The sequence below is a fragment of the Coturnix japonica genome, chromosome 1 (genome assembly GCF_054131305.1).
Source record: "Coturnix japonica strain WE chromosome 1, WE-NBRP24, whole genome shotgun sequence".
NCBI classification, from domain to species: Eukaryota; Metazoa; Chordata; class Aves; order Galliformes; family Phasianidae; genus Coturnix; species Coturnix japonica.
Genome location: NC_140663.1, coordinates 114861289 through 114879140, shown reverse-complemented (window position 1 = coordinate 114879140; position 17852 = coordinate 114861289). Strand labels below are relative to the sequence as shown.

Genomic DNA, 17852 nt, shown 5'->3' with positions numbered 1-17852 from the left:
CTCTCTTAAAAAGGAAATGAGAGGTTTTGGGCTGACTGAGCTGACAGGCTCCTAATGAGACAGGAAAAACAATTAAATCCTAAAACATAAATGTAAACAAAAACATAGAGACAAATGAACATAATTTTAAATACCTCACTGGAAAGTTTGCCCATGGTGCGTATTACTTTAATGGTTACTTTGCGTGCAGACATTTTAGGAAGAAAAAGGTGCTCATTTCTTGCGATGTACGCTCATGCCTCCCCAGTTTTCCCTCTATGAGTTCATTTATTAACCTATTTTCTTTGTTTAACAGCTGTTGTTTTTGGTAGTATGAAATCTCGTATGTTTCCCAATGTGGTATTATTTAGTACTCAAAAATAAACTTTGAGGTTAGACATGAATTGTGACGTAGTCTATGGTCATTTTAAGACAGTTTTTAATAAGGCCAGCACTACATCCCAAAGCTTTCACAGTCTGGAGGAAACTCTGTACTCTGATCATCATCACTGATGAATTTCAGCAAGGAAATTGTTCTGCCATGTACAAATAAAAGGTATAGAAAGTATTTAACTGATCTGCTGGTGGGTCGTGCAAACACACCAAATTTTGCAGTAATTAGAAAAGCATTTCATGTGACTCCACTTCTTGTGGACAGTATTTCTAAAGTATTAGTAGTCCACATTAGGAAAAATACAATAGGTTTACAAAGGCTGAGAGCAGGCACCTGCAGGGGACCTTGTGCCAACTGGCAGAGTTACATGCATGCATGCGCAGCTTTTTCCACACTGGTGACACAGACCTTCAGGAAACTTGCCCTTTCTGTTTCAATCCAGCCGTTCCATCAGATTGGAAGGCTCATTCTACCACTTAATCCCCCATGAGAGCATCCTGTTGGAAACTTCATTCTCCAAGGCAAATGTGTATGCATACATGCACACACACCTCCACGCGTGCTCTCTGGGTTCAGCTACAAAATAATACAACTGATGTCATCCACCTGGGCTGCAGTCCCACACTACATACCTCTCTCTAAGTTGAAGGGATATTATGTTTGAAGTGTGGATAAAGAATTGGTTGGATGGTCACAGTCGGAGGGTTGTGGTCAATTGCCCTATGTCCAGGTGGAGGCTGGTGATGAGGCATTTCAGGCAGGACCTGTATTCTTCAGCATCTTCATCAGTGGTGTAAACAGTGGGATTAAGTATACCCTCAGCAAGTTTGCTTGTGACACCAGGCTGAGTGGTGCAGTTGATATAAGAGAGGGAAGGTATGTCATCCAAAGAGACCTGCAGAAGCTTGAGAAGTGGGCACATGTGAACTGAATTTCACCAAGTGAAAAGTGGTGCACCTGGGTTGGTGCAATCCCAGACTTGTACAGACTGAGAGAAGAACAAATTGAGAGCAGCCCCATAGAGAAGGAGTTTGGGCTTCTGACAGGGATTTGGAACTGAATTATCTTTAAGGTCCCTTCCAACCTAAGCCACTCTACGATTCTATGAAGTATGTATGTGTGTTACATCTATGCGTTTGTTGCTGATGCGTATACATAAATATCCATTTGTGGTTGTGAATTTTCAAATAATATGGAAAAATATATAATTTCATGTCTGTTTTGGTTTATAAGTCTGATAGTTGCATTTGCTTTTTCACAGTAATTTTAAAGACGATAAAGAAGATAATGAGCAAAGTTAACATATATTATACCAGAAAGATTTGGACAGTCTGTGTCTTTGTGAGCAATCAGCTTGCAGCTCATCCTTCTGGGAGACAAGCTGTTTAGATTCTTGTGGCACTGGGTGAAGGAAAGAGATAAAAAGTAATTAAATTCTATTTAGTGACCAAACTCCGGTTGCACGTGGTCAGATGGCTTTAGATTGCATATAAATCTTTCTAGCTGAGCTACTCATTACTGATACAACAGTAAATATAAACACTGAAACTGAATGACATCTGAAAATCTTGTAGCTGTTCTCACCTCCAGCTAAGTCCAAGTCCAGCTTAAGGATGGAGATTTGTACAACTGAGACCTAAAAACACACAATCTTTTCCCTGTCTTTTAAGTTACAGAGTAATACTCCTACCTTCATCTTGAAGCTGATTCTGTGAATGCTCAGTGCTGAAGTTAGATGCTATCTTATTTGATGAGTTTTTAACCATGGTATTTCTTTCTTACAAACAGTCTTTGTATTGCGTATTTTTGTAGGCACTTTTACCTAACATAATTCCAGCATCTGGCCTCCATCAGGCTCTAATCAGGTAACAAGTGACTGAACACTCAGAAATACCACAAGTATGTAAAGACACCGCCTCTTTCCTTATCACAGAGAGCTTCACCTAAAGTTGTTAACATACAGAAACAGAAAACACAGTAGTTAGTGGTAGAACAAGCAGAAAAATGCCTCAATAAATGTTGACTTTGCAGCTAACATTTCTTTCAAAGGCATTCAATTTCTGATCATCTACACAATGGCTGTTTTCAATTCAAAGCTTTTTCTTTAAAACAAACAAACAAACAAACATAAAAACAGAGTCAGCTCAATCACTGTGTACCCAAAAGTACTTTCAGTTCCACTTTTGGTGTATTTATGAAAATTCTGGGCTCACCTCACATATCTCAGTTGTATTTTTCCCCTTCTTTCATGGCTGACAGAGCTTAAGATGTCATTTATGTAAGTTAGAATTGAGTGGTTGCACTCCTCTCAAAGAAACAGAAAAAACTCAGGGCTGAAGATCTAATTCCATTCGAAGGACAAGTACAGAAACAATTCTATAACGGAGAACTCTAAATAATTGCCTCAGAATATTTCAAGTGGACCTCACAGGTCTGTATTATTTGCTAGATAACGTTGGTTCAATTTAGAAAAAAGGTTTAAAAATCCTGAAAATAAAGTAACAGGAGAGATTGCTGCAAAAAGCACAAAACATGACATGCTGGTACGTTTCCTTTTATTATCAATAATTAAAAATAAAATTAAAGCCAGTAGCCTACATGGAGCCTATTACATAAAGGAATCATAAGCAACTGCAGCTCATGAAAATATTGCCAGGCACAAATTTACCATGACATAATGCAGAGGAAGCTGTAGTTTGAAGTCAAAGCTGTCAAGTCTGATTTTGGAAGTCTCAGAATTCACAGTTAAACTTAGCCACGTTAGCAGACGTTCAAGGAAGATGTCTGAGGGGCATACAGGAATTACCTCATTTCTACTGTCTTTCCTAACTGGTGCTTCTAATTCCAACATTAAAGGAGATGCTGAAATAAGTGAGAAAAAAAAATAATAATAATTCAGCACTGTAGAATTTGATAAAACTGTAGAATCTGTGTGATGACGGGAGTGCAGCAAATATATGCGACCTCGGGCTAATACAGGGAGCTTTCATATTAGAACTTGAGGAGAGAGGAGTGGGGAGGAGAAGGAGGGGGAGGGGTAGCGGAAGGGGGAGGGGGAGGGGGAGAAGGGAAGGGAAGGGAAGGGAAGGGGAAGGGGAAGGGGAAGGGGAAGGGGAAGGGGAAGGGGAAGGGGAAGGGGAAGGGGAAGGGGAAGGGGAAGGGGAAGGGGAAGGGGAAGGGGAAGGGGAAGGGGAAGGGGAAGGGGAAGGGGAAGGAAAGGGAAGGAAGGGAAGGGAAGGGAAGGGAAGGGAAGGGAAGGGAAGGGAAGGGAAGGGAAGGGAAGGGAAGGGAAGGGAAGGGAAGGGAAGGGAAGGGAAGGGAAGGGAAGGGAAGGGAAGGGAAGGGAAGGGAAGGGAAGGGAAGGGAAGGGAAGGGAAGGGAAGGGAAGGGAAGGGAAGGGAAGGGAAGGGAAGGGAAGGGAAGGGAAGGGGAAGGGGAAGGGAAGGGAAATTCTAGGTTACTAGCACTGACAGCCAAAGTAGGAATGTGAGATTTAGAAAATAAGGACAGTAAAGAATTAAGGGATCACTTTTTGTTGCAACAGAGATTTGAACTGATTTATTGAACCTGCTTCTCCCTCACTGCTCAAACTTTCAAATAAGTTCTTTTAGGAACTATGATACTATGTGGGGGAAAAAAAAAAAAAAAAAAAAAAAAAGATTACTTAATAGAGGGGCATTCATTCCTGTTCTATCCACTGTTTTTCCAGTCCTAGTAAGACAGTGAAGAGCCTTATTATGCTCCTGTTGAAGTAGTGGCATAACCACGGCTGATTTCAATAGGAATAAGACAGACTAAAATAGATTTGATGCCTGCACATCTTCATGTAAATCCTCAGCTTTTAAATAAGGCTAGATGGAGTGTGGAATTTGGAAGTCTGCTTTGAATTTTTAAATGTCCACTAATAGCGCATTTCAGACACTGAAACGCTGCCTTTTGAACATTTCCTGGTACTGTATCTTAAATTTAATCATAAAAAATGAGCCGAGTTTCTTCTCTCTTTTATGCGTTTTTATTCATATCCATATAGATCACTGGGCCCTGTGAACAGAGGTTGTAAACTGCATGAGGTCAGGTACAGTCATATGAAAATTAAGACTGAAAAGCAGGTCTGACTCATCAGCCTTGTTCTAGCAAAAGAGGCTTCTGACATTACATGTTTCTTTGAATATTCTTTCTTGGATAAAATACTTGAGAAAACTTTTGGCATATGAAAAGAAACCCCAGCCCCACCTTCAGACAAATATATTTGCTTTATACAAAGCTGTTGCTATTTAAAATAGCAAGACAGTCACACAGCAAGCACCTGTAGAAACAATGTGTGTGCAAATTGGGAAGGCAAAGTAAACTTTCTCTGCTGTCAGAATATTGAGTGTTATTGGAAATGTGTGTTAAATACACTGACAGTTAATTAGTCAGCCAACCAGACATTGGCTTTTCAAAAATACCACTTCTCTGAAGCCTTCTTTTGAAGATTTTAAGGGGAGAAACTACCACTGCAATAGTATATTCTTACCATATAAGATCATAATATGGGCCACAGCACTTCCTGGTGTTCTTTGAAACTCATTAACTGTGCTTGAGCTAACAACCCAGTTAAAGATCCAAATCATTTTCTTCATTCATAACACCATTTGGTTGGTTTTCTCTCATCTTAAAAAAAACTTTGTTTGCTACTTCATCTTTAGCATCCAGCTGTAGATTCTCCCCACAGCTACGTGATAGATTGAAAAGTCCTCTGTTAGCTCTTTTCCCACGCGCTGGTTCTTCTAAACGGTTAAGTTACTTCATTGATAAGTTAAACAGATCGCTATCTTTGAAAATAAGCCATTTTCCATCCCTTTAGTCATTATCAGTACTCTTCTGTGTAGTCTCTCCAATTTATCATCGTCCCTCTCGAAGTGCAGATAATCGAATGGGTCTACTTTAGGAGTAGTCGCAGCAGCGCCAAACACAGAGACAGTATAACCTCTGTTCTCCCTCCTTTCATTTCCCTTTTTGGGTATCCAGAAATCACAGCCGTCCTTTTGGCCGTGGCATCACAAGAAGCACTCCCATTCAGTTCACTTTGTGCCAGCATTAGCATCACTTATATGAGCTTTTCAGAATCCTTCACCCTCCTATTCATCGCTCCTAAAAATGGTAGTTCGCATCTAGAAATGATGCAGCATACCTTGCAAGCTTAAGGAGCTACAGGGACTGTAAAGAAAAAAAAAAAACCAACACAAAACATTTTAGAATTCTTGAACCCAAAATTTTGCTGTTGGCAAGGGAAGCAACCCATATGTCCTGCATTTCACAATGGTGAGTCATGCTTTGAATTCTGAGTGATCCCACTGAATTAAGAGGAACCTTTAAAAGTGGTAAATATTGTACCATGTAATGTCAGTGGAAACAGGGAATTATCAGTGACTTCATCTAGAGCAGTTTTAGTTTGAATCAGGTCTGCACTTCTGAAATGAATCTCCCGATTCTCCCTGCTTGCCTTACTTTGGTACACACACAGCAGAGTGGTTTCTAAGCACGAGAACTGGGTTTCCTCTGGGATGAAGCTAAGCTAGCAGATGTGCCTTGGGAGCATGCCCCAGGCACTCCAGCTGACAGCCAGGCAGTCTGCTCCACCAGCCCCAGGCCCGAGGTGTATCTGGAGGCTGATGCTAGTGCAATGCAATATTTGGCCCCTGCAAGCACTGTTTCGTCTTCGCACCTGCACCAACCTACATGCTCATTTGAGCATAGCCTTTCTGATTGCATGAAACTCATTTGCTTGCTCCTCTGTGTGCACTGGACCTGTCTTGAGGGATTCCTGATAAATTCTTTGCAGGGCTGCTCCTGTACTCTGTGTTAACAACAGTTTTTCAGGAAGATATGAAGTTCCCCGCTAGCAGGTGTAAGGCTCCTACCTGCCTTGAGCCATTTGGAGAAGATCTTGGTGTGACTGACAAGATATGGGGGTGGGTTACAATTCAGAGAGACCTAGAGAGGCTCAAGCAGCGGGCCCAGGTGAACCTCATGAAGTCTGATAAATCCACGTGCCAGGTCTTGTACCCGGGTTGAGGCAACCCCCACTAGCACTACAAGCTGGGAAATGAAAACATTGAGTGCAGCGCTGCCAAAAAGGACTTGGAGGTACTTGGAGACATTCAGGGTTAAGCTGAATGGGATGCTGAACTCCTGATTGAGCTGTAGGTGTGCCTGTTCATTGCAGGAGTGTTGGACCAGATGGCCTTTAAGGGTCCCTTCCAACTCAAATGATTCTATAAGTGAGCCAGGGCCACTCCTAATTTCAGAACTAATGTACCTCCAGAGTACCTGAGCAGCCCAGGGAGATTATATAATGCTAACATCCCTCAAAATCACAACACAGCTTCTGTTCAAATTTGGCATCCCTGCAGGAGATCTGATCCTCATAATTCTCGAGGTTTTTCACTCCCTGCAGCCAGCTCCTGCTCAGAAAGTTTCTTCTCTTCTAAAACCTTTCATAGGAAGGAGAAAGGCTTTGAAACCATGAGCTGTCCCACACGCTGTTCAAGCACAGCTGAGGCTGTGCAACACTGTGCAGATAAGGGAGGGCAAGGGAAGAGATGATCACCCCTCTGTTCTCTATATCCTAGACTGGCAGGAGGCCAAAATGTCTCTAAGAGTAAATTAGAGCAACATAAAAAAATATCTGTTCCATCTGGGTATCCTAGGGGACCCATACAGCCAGCTCAGCCCATCGTATCAGCCCACTAAAATAGATCAGAAGAGCACAGATTACGTACATCGGGGTTTCTGATTTATTTTACCTTAAGTAAAAACAATTACACGGGTTCTACATAGTAAACAATACATTCCATATAGTAAAGAAGAATGTTTCCCTCACTTATCTAGCAAATTTCACCTTGGAAGAACCAATGAATACATTCTTTTCTAATGTATAGATGCAATAATACTCCTGGCTTAACGCTTACCTAATATACAGTGTGCTTGAGCAGTGGAAGGTGTGCATTGATCATGTGATGGCACAGGAGAGAGACTATGAACAGTGTGTCCCAGTCTGAGACTTCAGCAGAGTAATAGCATCAGAACTGCTGTCAGAACTGATTAGGTTCCTACTAGATTAGATCTAATTCCTGTCCAAAGAATCTAGATCTTCACATCGCAAAAAGGTGGATGAAGAATATCACTGGAGAATGCAGGTGTCATCAGCCACATGAAACAAAGTATAGATAGAAATGGGATGGGAAAAAAAGAGGGTAAGATTTTGCTCTCTCCACAAAAATAAGAAAAACGTTGGTTGTTTTGACTTCCAAAAGCTCTGTGACTAGGTCTCCCACTTTGCTTTTGGCTTCATTTCCCACTTCAGACTGAAGAAACATGATGATTATAGAACACCTTTTCTCACATCCGTGAGTCTCACAAATAACGCTGTTCTTCCCAAGGTCTGCTTGCAGATGTGCTCATCAATTAAGCAAGAGCTTTCAGTCTAGTCCAAAGAAAAACCATGAAGCAATGTGTGAAGAAAAAATATTAATGACACTGTCAATTCCTGACAATATCGGAGTCAATTAGAATTGCCATTTAAAACTGAAACTCTTGGTATTAACAAATGGCTGAATGAGAAACCTTTTGATGCTGTGGAGCTCACATGAGTGACTCTGTGAGAACATTTATCTGGAAAAACTACTGTAAAGATGCTCACAAAATAGGAATCGAGTCTCAGCTATGTGCTAAATAATAGTAGTAATAAGAACGTGCTAAAAGTCTTTGTTTTTGCACCACAAGTTATTTTGTGGGACAAATCGTAACAGGAAAATTAAGTGTGCTATAAGACTAGTGCCTGACATGCTGCATTTCAGTGCTTAGAATATCTCCATATTTCAACACAAGAATTACATATTGCAGCTGTATACATGGCATCTACTCAGGCTGAAGCTCCAGTTTGGTTTTCACTATCACATAAAAGGTTTTTATTACTAATTCTCTTAAAGACATCATAAGATTACATATATTTTACAGTTCATAACAAGAGCAAATTATCTGTATTTTGGACATTTTGGCAAAGAGAAGGTTTTATCTACAGCCACATAAGCGCAGAACCACTGACTTATTTCTAAATGACTCACTCTTTCAGGGGAACTTACTTTCATTTGTACAGACAGAGAACAGAAAACCACAGCGTGGGGGAAAACATAGTTAGAAACAGTTAAAAACACACGGCGTCCTGAGGAAGCGGGAGAAAAATAACAGTGACTTTAATCTTTTAAAATGCAAAATATTTTGTCTTATGATCCCATTATCCCTGCAGTAGGCCAGCACAAGCCCTTGACTGTGATTGCTTCGGGGTCGGGTTTCCATGTGGATGAGGTAAGACACCACACCTCTGGCCCCCTGTGTTTGTTCAGCACTGGGGGAGAGCAGAGCTGCTGCCAGCTGCCCTCCCTGCAGCACCAGTTATGAAACTGAAGAAAAAAGACTCTTAAAAGTCTTGAAGGGGGGAGGGGAGGTTGTTTTATAGCGCGTGGATCCAGGATTTTCTGTCGCACAAAGGCTGACATTTTCTGAACAGCCACAGCAATGATTCACTCTTATTGTAGCATCCCTTTATAGGGTTGTTTTTTTCACTGTCACTGAAAAAAAAAAACCAAAACCAACCCAGCATCTTTCTCCTCAGCTCTGTGCTGCTGCCCCTTGCCAAGCTTGAAAAACACAAGTTCCTTGACAGGCCTCACTTTATGATCTGGCTGTACATTACACCAACATTTTGCCCCTTCCCTCTTCTAGGCTGCACAGGCTGCTAAGCTGTGGATGGCTGTGCCCTGCAATGCCCCATGCTCAGACACAGCTGCACAAAGGCCACACGGACCTCTGCTCCCCAAGAGAGGGGAGATACAGGGCTGAACCTGCAGGACTCCATCTTGCAGCTGCAGGGAACCGAACAGGCCTGAGAGGGAGCCTCACTTGGCCTCCCCCACAGGTTGGGGAGCAGCATCAGGCTGCTGCCAGGCCGTCCCCTCACTGCAGGGCCCTGTGTGGTGCCGCTGGTGCCTCTGCTTGGGGACACTGAGGGTGTGTTTGACCCACTGTAGGCCTGAGGGAGTTAGAACAAAGCAAGCAGACTGCTCTCAGGAGCTGAAAGTTGGTTGCGTCTCAGTACAGGCCTGGGGGTAGCTTGTTTATTTACACCGTTGGCTAATAAAACCCTAGAAACCCGATACAGTTTTTTTTTGCTATTGAAAAATCAAAAGGTGGCTCGTTCGGAATCGCACAGAACGCGTTTGTGTGAGCACTGAGAGCAGCACCCGGCAGTGCCCAGGTGTGGCAGAGCACACAGCCCGGTGCCCGCAGCAACATCGCCGCTTCCCTGCCTCCGGCGGCGCCACGTTTCTCCACAAAGGCGGCACACAACGGCCTCGGGGCCGGCAGCGCCAAGGGGCCGGAGCGACACCGAGCCCAGCGGGCAGGGAAGGTCAGCCGGGAACCGAACCCGCTCGCGTGGCTGTGGGTGCCGCCAGCCCTCGAGCGGACGGCGGGGGGATGGGACGGGATGGGATGCGATGGGGGCAGCTTGGCGGGGATGTTGTTGCGCAGCTACTCGTGGCCGTGCGGTACGGCGGTGCGATGATGTCAGCGTGTTATTTACTTTGCGGCGCAGGTGACGGGGCAGCACGAAGTGAGGCTGCCTGCGACCCGCCAGGCGGAAACGACGCCCGGCGGCGGCTGAGGGGGGAGGGGCGGCGGCACAGCGCGGCGCGTTGCATCATTCCGCGGGCAGAGCGGGTGTGTTGCCCGCAGCGGAGCGGCCCCGTCCCCGTGCACGCACGCGGCCCCGCAGCGCGTTTAACACTTCGGCTTAGGGCCCTCCCGGAGCCGGGGCTTCGGCCCGGTCACGGCGGCGGGGAGCCGAGGGGCCGTGGGGGGAGGGGAGGTTTCCTCCGCGTGTGCGCGGCGTGGGAAGCACCGCGGGGGTTCCCCCCGTCGCGGCCGGCGGGCAGGGCAGCCCCGCACGCTGCCGGGGCCGGGGGCGCGGCCGCTCGCCCCCCCCCCGCCGTCCCTCCCCTCCCCCCCGTCCTTCCCGCCCGGCAGTGGCGGCGGCGGCGGGCTCCGGGCGCGGCCCGCTCCTCTCAGCGCCGATCCCGCCGCCGCCGCGAGCCCGAGGCCGCCGTTCAGCCCCAAAACTTTCCGCTCTCCCCTTCCCACTCTCCGGGACTTCCTTGTGTGCGCCGAGGGGGAGGAGGAGGCGTGCGCGGCGGCGGCGGCGGCGGCGCGGGGGGGGGGGGTTCGCAGGCTGCTGGCGGGGCTGGCCGGGACCCCGGCACCAGGAGTTGCACCATGCGCGGCAAGTGAGGGAAAGTCCGGCCCAGGCTTCTCCCGCCGCCCCCGGAGCGGAGCCGCGCCCGCAGCGCCCGCGCGCAGGTGAGTGAGTGAGTGTGTGTGTGTGTGTGTGTGTGTGTGTGTCCGGGCGGGGAGCGCCGCTGCCCGCTGCGGTTCTGCCGCTCGCAGAGTGCGGAGCCGAGCGCCCGAACAGCACAGCACACCGAGTTGTGGGAGCACGGCGTGTTTCTGCCCTTCTCGCTCTTTATTTCGTTCACGCTTTCATTTTTCTATATGCGCCTATATAATACCTTGATATTTTTTTTGCGGCACGAGCAGGGTGCGGGGCCGTCGCGTATATATGTGTGTGTGTGTGTATATATGTGCCCACCGCCGCCGTCTGAGGGGCTCCCGTTGAGGGCAGGGCGCGGGGAGCCGCGGGGCAGCGCGGTGCGGGGCGGGGGGGAGGGGAGCCCATTCATCCCGCTGTGCGGCGCGGCAGAGTCGGCTCCGAACGTGGGTAAACAAGCGGCCTCCCCCGAGCGGGCAGAGCTCGGGGCAGGGCGCGGCGCTCCGGACCTGTTGCTCGCCCCGAGGCCGGCGGCACGGCGGGCACCTCCCTCGTCTCCTGCCCTCCTTCCTCCCCTCCGCCCGCGGGGTAACGCGGCACCGGGGTGTTGTAAAGGCTGCTGACCCCCTGACCCGTTTAACGCCGTGTCGGTGCGTTCCCAGATGGACACGCGGTATAGAAATAAGGGGGGGAAGCAACAAAGCTACACCCTAAAAGTTAGGTCGGAAGGTCGGTTTCTGGGAGCCGGTGCTCGGGAGTGAGCGTCGCCACAACGCGTGTCCCGCTGCTCCCCACGGGACACGAGCGGTGCTCTACCCCCGACGTGCGGGGGGAGGGGAGCGGAGCCGGCCTCGCTGTGTTACACGGGAAGGGGAACGGCCGGAGCTGAAGCGCCCCTCGGAAAGGAGTAGCCCCGAGTGTGGATCTGAGTTGTGAGAGCCGTGTTTGAGGGTGATGGTGCGAAAATAAATAGGTTGTACCAGATGGAAATCGGGTTGTAGGGTCAGGAAATGTACAGATGAGGCGTTTGGGGACACGGTTTATTGGGCACTGTGTTTGATGGGTCGCCGACTGGGCTGTGTGGTCTTAGGGGACTTTACCAAGCTGAATGTTGCTGTGTAGCTTGCCAATAATAAACACGAGGGCTCCAGTGGTGACAAATACAGCCCTGCATCTCCTGTCCTGAGCAGCAGTGCTGTAGGCGAGGCATGCACGAGGTGCACCATCACACATCCCTCTTGCCATGTGCTCACACTACACGAGGCCTCTTCCTCTCTTGCAGTCAGTGCACCGCTAGGTACAGATGCACTGTGCAGGCTTTGGAGTAATGCTCTGATTTCTGTGATTGCTGGAGAATGGGGCCGTTCTATGGGGTGGGAGCACTGCAGGGGAGCGATACTGCTGTGTGAACAATGCATTGAACCTTTATTGGGCTACATGCAATAATGGTAAAACCAGTAGAGGTTTGAGTGGAATTGTTTATCTCAGTTTAACGCCTCTGGTGGTCTAAAGAGCAACCAGGGTTGTTTTTTCACTCCTTAGATATGTTTTAGAACCAGATGGGTGTAAGAATTTTGCACGCTTGTGAGCACTGGCAGCTACGCAACTGTTTGAGTCTCATAGGACAGGGGAAAAAAAAAGCCCTCTGCAAATAAGTTGTCATCTGAATGCATCCTCTGCCTCGTCTTGGTAACTCCAGTGCCTGTTGTCTGTCATACTGCAAACAATGAGTTATGTTCACTGTTACATTCAGTGAATTAAGCTCCTTGTTCATATTTTCAATGGGTGGCAAGTATCCTCTATGCTCAGCAAGAGGAGTAGCAGAAGAGTGAAAGTCCCTTAAATTATGGATGGAGAAGGGGTATGTGCTGGCACTTCTGCTCTGCCATGTGTCCCAGTTGTGGGTCCTCACCTTTATTCACAGATGGGCTTTTCCCATCCCCATGGCGGCAGGACCAGAAGTGGACCTGTTGTCTGCTTTGTGGAAGAACTTCCTCAGCTGGGACTCACAGAATCACAGAACTGTAGGGGTTGGAAGGGACCTCTAGAGATCATCGAGTCCAACCCCCCTGCCAAAGCAGGTTCCCTACACCAGGTTGCACAGGTAGGCGTCCAGGCGGGTCTTGAAGATCCCAGAGAAGGAGACTCCACCACCTCCCTGGGCAGCCTGTTCCAGTGCTCCGTCACCCTCACTGTAAAGAAGTTCTTGTGCACATTCGTGTGGAGCTTCCGATGCTGAAGAAGTGGCACTAGTGGCAGCAGTTACTGAAGACTTCCATCCCTGAGCCTAGAGGGCATGGCTGGGAGCATGCTCAAGTGCCAGCGACATATTGTTTCAAAGTTGTTGCTTGGAAGAATTACAAGTCAGCCTGAGATACACTTAAGGTTTGGTGGTGCTCAGAAGTGGGTTCAGCTCAGAGACTGGCTGGAGAACCTGTCCCCGTGCTTTGTTGGCATGCTTTGTCACACTTTCTGTTTTCTCTTGACAGCTTTTAAAGTTCAGTGCTGGAATTGACGCTGTAGTTTGTTTTGAACTGACGTTGCTTATATTTGAGTAGTGCCAAGGGAAGCACTGTACAAATCAGGGCCGTTTGGGGAATATCCTGGGTGACAGTTCTCATCCTGGAAAGGTTGTAATAGGAGTGAGAGACAGAAAACTCTTTTCAGTAGTGCGTGGGAACAGGACTAGGGGTAATGGGATGAAAGTACAGCATAGAAAGTTCCGCACAAATGTGAGCAAGAACTTCTTTACAGTGAGGGTGACGGAGCACTGGAACAGGCTGCCCAGGGAGGTGGTGGAGTCTCCTTCTGTGGGATATTCAAAACCCACCTGGACGCCTACCTGTGTGATGTGGTGTAGGGAGCCTGCTTTGGCAGGGGGGTTGGACTCGATGATCTCTAGAGGTCCCTTCCAACCCCTACAATTCTGTGATTCTGTGAAAACCAGGAAGGTGAATGGTAGAGAAGACTGACTCGAGAACAGCTGCCGATGGGAGTGCTGTGTGTACTGGACAGCAGTGTGGCCTCACCTGGTGGAGAGAGCAGAGTTGTTAGCAGCCAGAGGTGCCACCACTGATGGATTGCGTTGCTCTGTGCAGCCTGGGTGCTGGCATCCCTCTGCGGGCCTTTTAATTCACAGTATTATTGTAAGTTACACACACCAGCCTGCCTGTAAAACAAATAAGGTTTTGTAGCTCTTGAGGGCAGATTCTTTTTCATAATCTTCATTATGAGGCAAGATGGAAGTAATTTTGTAAACTTCTTTTTCAGCTGCTAAATTAAACCCCGTTCCCTCTTTCCCTCCTTGCTTTTGCCTATTTTTAGTTAGGAGGAAATAGCTGACCTCTTTACAACAAGAGCCCAGACCCCCTGGGTGCCATTTATAGGTTCCTCCCTAATAGCCTACTTGGACGAGTTGGTTGAATATTAAACAAAAACATTGGGACTACAACTCTGTGTAGGAATAGCAGCCTTCCCGTAAATACAAAATCTATCATTTTAATGATAGCATCACAAATGTCTAAAGGTGAAAAACGGATTTTAGGTTAGTTTTCTTTAGTAGACACGAGAATATTTTATCCCTTCATTTATTTGTTTATTTTTTTGTGGCCGTCTGCTCATGAATATCATGGAATTTCATTCGAGAATGGCTGATGGTGAGTTGTTTTAAAAGCACCAGAAGCCTCTGGAGCGGCTGAAAAACTAAGTGGTGTCAGATAAGAATATGCAGTTTCATAAGGAGAAATCATCCTTTTCTTTACTAGTTTTTGTCTTGTGTAGACATCCTAGGCAGAACCATAAATTATAGCTACTAATATTTGGTAATTACATAGAAATATAATGAAATTGCTTCTGCGAGCTTGACTGAAAGCAAGCTGAACTGTGGGTATATGACTGTTTTTGAATGTTAAGGAGCACAGTCATCTTGCATTACTTTTCTTGGGCGTGTTTGTGTTTCGTTGAAGTGATGTTTGTTGCCTTAAAATTATTGCACTGTAGTGAGGAGTGATGGATTTCTTTCTTTGTTGCTTTAGGAGAGGAGAGTGTGTGGCTGTATATGTAGTCTCTGTAAGGCCTCCAGAATCCCTGGTTCAGGTCCCATCCACCAACCCTCTCATGGTATGTGGTTCTTAGTGTGCCTGCAGTAGAAGAGGCTTGGGGTTATAGGCACATCTGGTGGCTTGACTCCTGTTTTTATCACTGTGTTGACTTCGTGCAGTAATAGGGGCATCACAGTGTTTAACCCCATTTCTTGGCCTTCTTTTTGTAGTATAGGCAATCAATACACGTCTCCTTGTCCTCTATACATTGGAGAGTGTGTAGAAATTCATTAATTTATATGATGTCACAGTGGAATCTTTTGCTGATAGAATTCATGCAGTATAAAGTCATGTCAGTGTTAATGAAGGAGTGATTATTTCAATAGTTTAGCCAAGCATGGTGCATAAATGCAGTTTGGCTCAGTCACTGCACTTTACTCATTTGCTCCAAGAAGTCACACAGTGCACGAAGTACCTGGACAAAGCCCTGCCTCTCGATGCTGAGGTGATAAGCCTGGTGGGTGCCTATGAGCAGGCGAGGAGCTTAATAGCGCAGAGTGATTACATATACTTACTTATCACGATACGCTTGTCTGATTCGGAGCCAACTTTTGTTGACTGCCTCTGGAAGGTGAAACAAGGCTTTTAAAAGAACTGTTCTCCACTAACATGTAGCAGCTCCTCTATGCATCTCTTCTGCCATTCAAAACATGGTTGTGTTTGCTGACCTAAATTTCATCCGATCCCCTCATTCTCAGTTACCTTTTAACCTTCTGCTGTTACGTAGCGAGTTTAGTATGTGTTTTGTCACGTGAAACCTTGTTTTTTGTTAGGTGGAAAAATAATGTAATATCAAATATTATTTTTTCCCTATGGAAACGCAACCTTTTTATACCTGCAGTAAATTCCTAATATGGCAGAGAAGCACCTTTTTTTCCCCTCGGGCATTAAAAAGACTTGGAAAATACTCTTTGACATTGTCTTCGATAAAACTCAGGGATATGATTTAGCAGAGGGTTGTTAGAGTTAGGGTACTATGGTTAGGCTGCGGTTGGAATTGATGATCTTCAAGGTCTTTTCCAACCTGGGTAATTCTATGATTCTATGAAAACAAAGAGGATTTTCTTCTGCTGGATAGATTCCCGCTGTTATTCTGCAGGAGAATACGTTTGTTGTGCTCCTGTTTGAAGGCAGCAAACTGCCCACTAGCCATACGTACATCTCTGGCTTCTGGGGCACTGTGCTGTGTAGCACTGTGTGCTCATGGTGAATCCTGTCCCACCGAGCAGGAACTGCAAAACAGCCTCCACAGTTCAAGAGTAAAGCCAACTCCTTACAACTTGTATTTCTGAGCAAGAGAATCTTGTGCTAGAGCGGCACTGGTGGGAGGATGCTGTTGCCTTGTTACGATTAAGATGCGTATGGCTGTTATTAGACATTGTATGTTTAAAGTGTCTGTGGATCTGTCTGTGCTGGTTTGGATACAGCTCAGTAGCCTACAGCACAATCACAGGGAAGAAGTTCTTCCAAAAGAGCTGACCTTCATAGTGCGTGGTCCATAAGTACCTGAGACCTTTCTAAAATGAACTGAAAGGAATGTGGGGCTGAGCTGGGCTGGTTGTTGGGCTGGGGGAGATGCAGATGTGCAGCACCTTTACCTGGTTATAAAGTCAGGAATGGATGCTGTGCCTGTATGTCCCACTGAGTTCTTCTAAACTTCTAAGCTGTTTGGCTTAGAAGTAAAATACAAACCCTCATCTCGAAAGAGACTGAGGCAAAATCACCCTTTTTCCTAGCACTCTTTCCAGATGGGGTTGAGCTTTGCTGACAGGGTAGGGCAGAGGATCCGAGCACAGACAGTGCTGTTGGTGTTGTGGGGATTAGTTTCCAGGGATATCTATCTGGGGCTTTTTACGCTCGCAAAAGAAACTTAACTCTTCTTGTACCCATTACATGCATGGAGGAGTTAGACCAAACTGGAGGCTCTGCCGCTTCTGCTTCTATCAATAAGCATCTTAAATAACCAGTTAAATTAAATGAGCCGATTCATTTGAAAGCGGTGCATGACAGTGTGTCATAAAAATTCATCCAGCTTCATTCCTGACTGACAGTTCTGGGCTGACAATAGCAGGACACGGGGAAATAGTTTTAAGTTAAAAGAGGGAAGATTTAGGTTGGATGTTAGGGGGAAGTTCTTCACTAGGAGAGTGGTTAGGCCCTGGAACAGGCTGCCCAGGGAGGTTGTGGATGCCCCGTCCTTGGAGGTGTTCAAGACCAGGTTGGACCAGGTTGGTCCCTGCCAGGCAGGGGGGTTGGAACTACATGATCCTTGAGGTCCCTTCCAACCCGGGTAATTCTGTGATTCTGTAATTCTGTGATTCTGTGGACGGGGCCCTGGGCAACCTGATCTAGTAAATGTGTATGTTTGGTGGCCCTGCCAGGCAGGGGGGTTGGAACTACATGATCCTTGAGGTCCCTTCCAACCCGGGTCATTCTGTGATTCTGTGATCTGTGTACAACTCACATTCACAACAGCATCCATGCAGCAGTTACTTTCTCAGTTCTTCTGAGAGACCACCATTGTGTCTGTACTACGTGGTCTGGTGGTGCTGTATAGAGGTTAGGTAAAAAATAGAATGTAGTTTAGGCCGTGATGGACAGTTTACAGGGAGGAGGAGGAAGAGTGGCAGGAGGTTATCATAAGAGCCAGGATTCACTGGTTTTCACTTGCTGAGCGTCAAGCAGTCAACAGAAATCTTTCAGGAATTATTATTTTTTGAATAGAATTTTTTCTTGTCTGAGATGGTAATGCCTTGAAAACACTTCTGTGCATTTCATCTGTGTTGTGATGGTAGTATATACAGCATGTGGGCATCTTCTCATATGTCAGCGTTATTCTGTGATTACAGCAGGGTATGTGTGTCTGTGTGTGGTTGGGTAGGTATCTCTTCTAAGGTTTTGTGTCTGTATGCGTATGTCATCACTGCTGTATTCATTTTTTTCACTCAAATTTTGCTTAGTGTAAGCAATATATTCCTCATGGAATGAAGGCTGCCCAGGGAGGTGGTGGAGT

The 17852-nt window shown here is 46.5% G+C and overlaps 1 protein-coding gene across 7 annotated transcripts in view; it reads left to right on the top strand.

Annotated features, from left to right (window-relative positions):
- Positions 1-9510: 9510 nt before the first annotated feature.
- The window catches only part of TBL1X (transducin beta like 1 X-linked), a 190131-nt gene continuing 181789 nt past the window's right edge, over positions 9511-17852 (top strand). For 6 of the 7 annotated variants that reach the window (XM_085532181.1, XM_085532153.1, XM_085532170.1 and 3 more), the window contains exon 1: positions 10628-10771. The gene's annotated coding sequence lies outside the window, so the exon portion shown is untranslated. Of the gene's footprint in view, positions 9825-10627; positions 10772-17852 lie in introns of those variants that run through there. The other variant, XM_085532138.1, reaches the window with a different exon arrangement.